The sequence below is a fragment of the Spea bombifrons genome, chromosome 1 (genome assembly GCF_027358695.1).
Source record: "Spea bombifrons isolate aSpeBom1 chromosome 1, aSpeBom1.2.pri, whole genome shotgun sequence".
NCBI lineage: Eukaryota > Metazoa > Chordata > Amphibia > Anura > Pelobatidae > Spea > Spea bombifrons.
Window position 1 is genome coordinate 142,500,256 of NC_071087.1, and position 8,783 is coordinate 142,509,038.

Sequence of the window (8,783 nt, forward strand, 5' to 3'; positions counted from 1 at the left end):
CCTGTGGGACTGAACAAAAACAACTGCCTCCAAAGGTAAGCCACAGAGAAGTTGTAGGGTCTGCTGGAAAATAAAATGACGTGGAAGGACAGTAGCTTTTACTGCCCCTCTCGCCCATCGCTGTATCGGAAGTTGCTTTCAAAACTACAACCCACAGTGCTATTTATTTGGTGATCACAAAGACCAACAATGACTCCCTAACAAGCCCGGGTTATCCAGTTGCAATTTGTTAGCTGCAATAAATTACCTGTACCTGAGCTTTACGTCTTTAATGTCAACAAAGTCCCTGGAATAAACATCTGCTGCCGATTTAAGAGATAGAATTACCCCAAAAACTTTGCCTGAAAAGTCCTCGGATATGCAATAAAGTCTCTATATTCCTCCTGGAACAAAATTTGGCAGTTTTCAAAATAATATAAAAAATATTTCAATAATTTCCAAAAATAATTTGTTTCTTTGTGTAGTAATTTTTCTTTACACTAGAAGGCGCTGGAAGACCAATAAATTATTCAGCCAGGGATTTTTTTTTAACTATTTAATTGTTGTGGTATCTTTACTCAACAATTGTACATCAGGTTTGTTATGTTTCCTTCTGCGTGATGATTATACCTAAAAATATGCAGATTTTAAATATAAAAGGTTTCCTGGACCTGAGAGCAAGTTGGCAACCCCAAAAAATAATCTATACACAAAGGTGGGGAACTGCTTCAATGAATGGTAATATAAACAATGGGCGGGGATAGCAAATTACCCATACCGCCATATCCCACTATTGTGTGACTGCCCGATGGATACGGGCGACCGTACACTCCAAAACTGTAATAACGTTACTCGCAGCCACACATATCCTGCTGATCTCTGCACAAATGTTATTTGGTGGCCTTCAAGTGCCAGAGCCAGTTGGTCATCCTCAGTCAAGACCTGTTTAGAGTCAGGTCCTTTAGTTTTTTAATCCCGCTCCCGCTGATTTTGTGACCATTACCGCCCGCTTCCACAATGTGCGCGTTCCACTCCTGCCCGCTCCCGCAACATATGTGTCCAATCCCACCCGCTCCCGCAACATATGTGTCCAATTCCGCCCGCTCCCGCAACATATGTGGTCAATCACACCCACCCCCTTACCTGTACTGCAGATTTTCTGTGCAGTCCCGCAAGGCTGCCTTCATGTTGCTCCCTTACAGCGTCTCTTCTCTTGTTCCACCCAGGAGCTGAGCAGAGTCATGTGACATGGCGTAAAATCATGTGACTCCGCTGGCTTCCTTTTGCGGAACAAAAGAATAGATGTTGTGAGGGAGCAACGCGAAGGCAGCCTTGCGGGAGTGCGCAGGATTACTGAGACCCGCAGGTACGGTGTCTGACCGCCCGCAGCGCCCGAAAGACCACCCGAGTTTTTTGGTGGGTCCCGCAGAACCCGCATCCCAATGCAGTCCTCTACTTTAGTCTGCTGTTTGTAGTTATTCACCAACAGAAGGCTTGTCAGGAGAGTTGTGGTTTCAGCTCCTTGATTTCACGAACTTCCCTCTGATACATTGTGAAACGTCTTTATTTATGTAAATGTTTCTATAATATCCCCCCCCCTGTTTTCTATATTGAGCCCCCGTGTTATTTCCTGATAGATCCCTCAGTCTGCTCAATATTCAGCCCTAGGCTGTAGATGATTGTATAGAGTCTATATACAGGTACTCAGTATATTTCATAAGATATTGGAATACTTCAACAAGTTTGTTTAAGGTTTTATTCTGAAAACCCATGACCTTTAAGTAAAGATCAGTATATACATGCAGACCATTTACAAACACACATGCAGAAGCGCATTAAGAAGTATAATGGAGGTTTGTTAAATGCATGTTCCAGCAACATTGTATCACTTTTGTTCTTCTAATGCTTGTCTTTTTTCTTCTTTCCTCCCTGTAAGATATTTAGAAAGAAAAAGAAAAAGAAATACTTAACATCAGAAAGTCATATAAATATAAATCACACAAAATAAGTGACAAGTGAGGTCTTAAAAGCTTTTGTTACTTTATATGTATTTCTATTTCAGAGTAATAAAGTGTATCAACAGACTAAAGGCTCCATTTTCTTTTGGAATAATACAGCTATATCATTTTTTTTCTTACTGCATGACTTTACTTCTATGTTGACCCAAATATTATGTCACGTTGCCGCTCTGTCATAGGAGTCCCGGCACATTGCACAGAGACAAGGATCCAGGTCCCCTGTAGCGCTGCAGGGATCTGGATCTTACTCTTATTTGAGGTTGGATTATAAAACAAGGGGTATTTTTCAGAGCATTTCCCTTTAATCGCTTTAATCTTATTTCCCATTAAGACATACTTGCCAGGGGCTGGTAATTGACTCTAAAAAATGAAAAATATACAATATACAAAAATCTTTATGTATTAGTTATTGGCAGGGCTGGATTAAGATCATCATGGGCCTGGTGCTGAGGATTTTGGTGGGCCTTTTTATAGAAATAAAATCAATAGACAGAAGCTTAACTCCTCAGCATCCATGTGTACTGGATAACATGACATCAGTGCTAGGCAGATAATATAGGATATAATCTGATGGGATTGGGAGTACATCAGTACACTAAAAAAGTCATCATACACAGGGTGCCTGAAGTCACTAATCAATTTTAATAAAGTATGCAGATTGAAATAGAGTAAATAACACAATAACTTTACTTCTCCTCTCACTGATTTTTGGGCTGGAAAGGTTTGTCCTTTGAAGTGATCTACAAAGGAGGGTGCTTTATCTCTGAAATGGTAAAAATTAAATAGTTCAATTTATTTCTACAGTGCCAGGAAACAGATGACCAAACACACACACCAGGACAGGCTCTGCCACATCAACAACCAAACATCAGGATGGGCTCTGCCACATTGACACCCAAAAACACACACACCAGGACATGTTCTGCCACACCGACAAACACACCAGGACAGGCTCTGCCACACCAACACCCAGACATATACACCAGGACAGGCTCTGGCACATCGACACCCAAACACACACACCAGGACAGGATGTGCCACACTGACACACACACGCCAGGACAGGCTCTGCCACACCAACACCCAAACACACACACCAGGACATTGACACCCAAACACACACACACCAGGACAGGCTCTGCCGCACTGACACACACACCAGGACAGCCTCTTCCACATCGACACCCAAACACAGGAAAGACTCTGCCAAACTAACACCCAAACACACACAAACCTGGACAGGCTCTGTCACACATCTGGATGGGCTAAGCTACAACAATAAAAACAATGTTTTTTTCCCGCAATTCTTTGTCGTTGACCCCCCTTTTGTGTTTTTGCCCCCAGCCAGCCCCTCCTTTTAGTATTGATTTAAGTAATGGCCCCAGCTGCCCCCTTGTGTATTGATGCCGCCAGCACAGATAAAATGATGCCCCATACTGCAGGTTTGGTCAGCAATATGTAAAAATTATATGTGTCCTGGAAAACAAGGCAAATTTGGTCACCCTAATGACCCCACACCCTTGCTGAATTTTCTAAAATGAGAGAATGTGTAAAAAAGTTACTTGGTGCCATTTAATGGAGTACAGGAGGAATGAGATTATTTAAAAGTTCAATTATTGAAGGTAACATAAAGTTTTATTAGGCTGGTCAGTAAGAGCAAAATTTTAAGAAAACACTGTGATACTCCGCAGAAGTGGCCAGAATAGTAAAAAACAAGAAGCATTTAGTAAATACAAAGAAAAGCAAAGTTAGGAAGACAGACAGATCTATAAGATTAGGCAGAAAGAGGAAAAGCATGTTATAAGAGCTGCCAGAGAACATGCAGAAGAGAGAATTGCTCTGTTAATAAAAAGTGCCACGGCTTCTTTGGTGGAGCACTGGAAGGTCATGTGATGCCTGCACTATGTCATAGAAGCCACTGGCTGCCAGAGAGAAGGATTCAAGTCCCCTGCAGCGCTGCGGGGAATATGGATCTTAGTCTTGTAGTCAGATCTCTATTTGAGGTTTCATTATAACGAATATAAGACGAGGGATATTTTTCAGACCATTTACTCTGAAAAAACTAGAGAAAATACGGTATTTACCTAATTTCTTCAATTTCTCTTTTCTTGTCATATTTACATGTTAATATAAAACAATTTATAAACACAAAATGCAGCTTTTAAATCATTATTTTATTTATTGAAGGTAAAGAGTTCATCAAAACCTTTTTTACTCATGTGAAAAAATAATGCCATTACTGGTTGCCATCCTTTGCGCAAAAAGTGCAATCAAACATTTGCAATAAATAGCAATATTATTATTAATATTGGTGACTCTTCTTGGCAGAGTTGTCTTAATTCAGCCACATTGGAAGGTTTTCGAGCATTACCTACGGATTTAAGTCAGGACTTTGACTTGGTAGCACCGAACCTTCATTTTGTTTATTTTGAGCCATTAAGAGGTGGACTTGCTTATGTGCTTCGGATCATGGTCCTGCTGCATAACCAACTGCGCTTGTGCTTTAGGTCACAAACTGATGACTGGACATTCTCCTTCAGGATTTTCTGGTAGAGAGCAAAATTCATGGCGTCATCAATTATGGGAAGTCGCCCAGGTCCTGAAACAGCAAAGCAGTCCCAGGCCACCACACTACCACCACCACCACCGTGTTAGACTGTTGGTATGATGTTATGGAATGCTGTGTTAAGATTTACTTCAGATTTACCAGGAAGCATGTCTTTCAAAAAAAATCCACTTTAGACTCATCAGTCCACAGAATATTATCCCAAAAGTCTTGAGGATCATCAAGATGAAGTTTGGCAAATGTCAGACAAGAGTTTGTGTTCTTTTTGTTCGTTTTCTCCATTTGTAGATAATGGCTCTCACAGTGCTTTGCTGGAGTCCCAGGCCTTAGAAATTGCTTTGGATGATTTCCAGACTGATAGATGTCAATGACTTTGTTTCTTCTTTGCTCTTGAGTTTCTTAAGATCGTGGCATCATGTGCTGCTTTCTGAGATCTTTAAGCCTACATCACTTTGCAAAAAACGTTCTATTTAATTGATATTTAGATTCAGCAGGGCTGGGAGTAATCATGTCTGGGGGTGTCTAGTGAAATTAAACCCAATTATCATTTAAATTTGGTTAATTAATTGATTCAATAAGTAAGGGGGCAATTACTTTTTCACATAGTGCCAGGTTGAGTAGGATAGCTTATTTTCCTCCCATACATAAAATCTTCATTTGAAAACTGCATTTTGTGTTTTACTGGAGTTGTCTTTATTTAATATTAAAATTAGTTTGATGATCTGAAACATTTCAATGTGACAAATGTGCAAAAGCCAGAAAAAATGGGAAAGAGTGGAAATACTTTTTCACAGTACAATGTATATGTACGCATATTTATTTTTTACTACGTGTTTGTGCATCTATGTTACGCTTTACAGTATAATAAAAGGGGAGGTACAATAAGTGCAGTCATATAATATGTGACGTTGTCTAAAGACAAGGGTACGGTGAGTATTAGTCCCTGTCCCATCATTAGCTGTCCCACTGTGCCAGTCCCTCCACTAGCTCTGCATACCCTCTGAAACTAAATTTAAAATATGGCCCTTTACCTATAGCTTGCTCTGACTATTTCTCCTGGCTCACATTGTATTGATGACATCAGATGTATCTCAACATTTCAATCTTTTTTTTTTTTATTTTTTTTTTTTATTATAAACGTATCAAATGACATACATACATAAATACCTTACATAAATAACAAATCAGCATATTTAAAACAAGAGATTCTGCCAGCAGATTATAGACATATATATCCATTCATAAATAAATTCATAAATAAATCGTATATATAACATTAAAATATTTGACCGAATGAGATAAATTTATAATTTAACTTCTTTCATAAATTCTTTCATAGGTTATTTAAATTATGTTATATAATTATTCTATTACTCATTTTTCTGGTTACTTTGTATCTCTCGCTATAGAAAATAAAATTAAAAGTAAATATTTAATAGCTTACAGGTTTCTCAAAATTTATGTGGTAGCTTATAATTGATTCTCAGTTTCTAGCTCTACATGTGTGCGGGTTACCCATGGTTTCCAAATATCGATATATATATTACTTTTAGCTACGTTCACAAAGTAGCCTTTTTCCATTTTATGTTGAAATTGAATTTGAGCATGTATCTCGTTCCAGGATATTTTGCCTTTCATTTTCCAATTTCTCGCTATAACGAGTTTACAAGCCAAAATTAATTGGACTATCAGATTTCTCTGTGTTTTATGGAAATTCGTAAGTCCCATATGAAAGATGAATATTTGGGGAGATGGTTCAATTCTATCGCCTACTAATTCTTCAATTACTTTAAAAAGGGTTAATACGATTGATCTCACTTCTTCGCATTTCCACCACATGTGATAAATTGTCCCATCTTCCTTTCCACATCTCCAACAAAGCCCTGAAAAGTTTTTATCATATTTGGAGATTTGAACAGGCGTTCTATACCATCTATGAATAATTTTGTAATAGAGTTCATGCATCCCAAGACAGTGTGTATATTTTTTAATTTCTATGTAAGCTTGTAGCCATTCCTCTTTAGGGAGTATAACTCCTATATCTTTTTCCCATTTCTCTTTATTAAGTATAGAATCGTCTGTTCCAATACTTCTCTTTAATGTACCTACTCGGTGAATTAGTCTAGTTTTAAAGTGTTTATTAAGGAATTCTTCATATCCTGGGGAAGATATGACTTCTACCGTTTGAAGATAGTATTTTATTCTAATATAACTGAATATTTCTGAATTAGGTAAATCTTCTTTCTCTTTTAACAAAGGCCAAGGTATGAAAGATTCTGTATTGTATAAATCCGATATGAATTTTATATTTGTATAGCTCCATTTAGCTAGATCTAAGTCGCTTATATAATTAGTCAGAACTTCTATTGGAGTTGTGGAAAGGAGCCCGTTATTTATATTCATAATTTTTTTAAATTTATTAGCTGTTATAATTAAATCTTTAATTATTAAGTTATCGCTTTTAATGTATTTATTTGTATCATGGGTCATCCAAATAAAATCTGATAGATGTAGAAGATTTGTAGTTTCTTTCTCAATAATGAACCATGGAGTTTTATCACTTTCCGGTCTATCTAAAAGTAATAAATGTGTTATCATACACGTTTCGTGAAGATCTTTGATATCAGGAACCGAGAGGCCTCCTCTTTGAGTATGTGTAACTAGGTTATTAAAGGATATTCTAGATGGTTTATTTTGCCAAATATACCTTAAAATTATTTTTTGAATTTTAGAGAGAGTAAGATAAGGGACTCTCAGTGGTATCGCTCTTAACAGAAAAATTATTTTAGCTAAATAATATGCATTAAAAGCGTTTATTCTTCCTAGCCAAGAAATTTCAAGGCTCTTCCATTTGTTTAATTTTTCTTCCATTTTCTTCATTAATATATTATAGTTGTCTCTAACCATTTCTTTAAGATTGTATTTGATTTTTATGCCTAGATACTCCAATGAATCCATGCTCCAGTCAACATTTGTGATCTCATTAGTTTAGCTTGCTCTTTAGTCTGATTAGCACAGATGATCTGAGTTTTATTAACATTTAATTTATAGTTAGAAAGATTCCCATATTCTTCTATTAATTTCAAAACGTATTTCATTGATTTATCTGGGTTCAAGAGAGTTAATATAATATCGTCAGCAAAGAGTGTTATCTTGTATTCATTTTGCCCAATATTGATCCCCATTATTTCTTTTGAGTTTCTTATTGATTGCGCTAATGGTTCAATAGACAAAGCATATAATAGAGGTGCCAATGGGCATCCTTGTCGCGTTCCATTATTAATTCTAAAAGATTTTGATGTTATCATTGGACCTACAATTTGAGCAGTTGGATTTTGATATAATGCTAAAATATTACTTTTAAATTTCCCAGATATGCCAAAGGCCTCCAAAGTTTCAGATAAGAATTTCCAGTCCACACGATCGAAACCCTTTTCGGCGTCTAGAGCCAAAAAACGCTGTATATGTTGATCTTTTACTAGTTATATCCATCAAATTTATCATTTTACGGGTATTATCTGATAAACCTCTACCAATAATAAAGCCTGCCTGATCCAAGTGTATTATTTCTGGTAAAAAAAATTTAATCTTTCTGCAAGTATCTTTGAATATATTTTGATATCAATATTTATTAATGATATAGGTCTATAATTCGGGACCCTACTTGGGTCTTTGTTAGGTTTCGGTATCGGAGTAATGGAGGCACAACATTTCAATCTTATGCCCCCTGAGCCAGAGGTAAGTTATGAATTTGCTTCCTACTGTTTGTGATTTTTGTATGTCTCCTGGTAAGGTAAACCTGCAGTATTTCAATGGCTATATCCCAATCATACCAAAACTTAACGTTACCTTCACATTCGCTATTGTGTCACATGAATCAATGGATGCAGCTTTTAGAGGAGCTATGAGGGTAGCGGCGTCTGGACTGGACGACTTCAAGTAATGAGAGACCTCGTCTAACAGCTCTTCAGGAGATGAAGGCCCCCGGAAAACCGAGATCTTCAAGCAGCTAAATGGAGGAAAATTTAGCCAGTGTTTAATATGTTGCGCCTACAACATAATTACATTGAATGTTACATGTGTCGATATTCAACGTACTCTACTCAATATACTTTTGTAACTAAATATACATACAGTTTTGAAATAATTCTTGAATGATAATAAATTATTATTAATTGTTGCTATGGCAATAGAATTGTTTAATTCCCAGTGTATGTAGT

The 8,783-nt window shown here is 37.0% G+C and overlaps 1 long non-coding RNA gene across 1 annotated transcript; it reads right to left on the bottom strand.

The window, feature by feature from the left end:
* Nucleotides 1-1,868: 1,868 nt before the first annotated feature.
* On the bottom strand, nt 1,869-8,567 carry LOC128505115 (uncharacterized). The gene is made up of 2 exons (XR_008355538.1): nt 8,413-8,567; nt 1,869-1,908 (listed from the first exon to the last, which is right to left on the bottom strand). It is a non-coding gene; the product is annotated as an uncharacterized LOC128505115 (long non-coding RNA).
* Nucleotides 8,568-8,783: the final 216 nt, after the last annotated feature.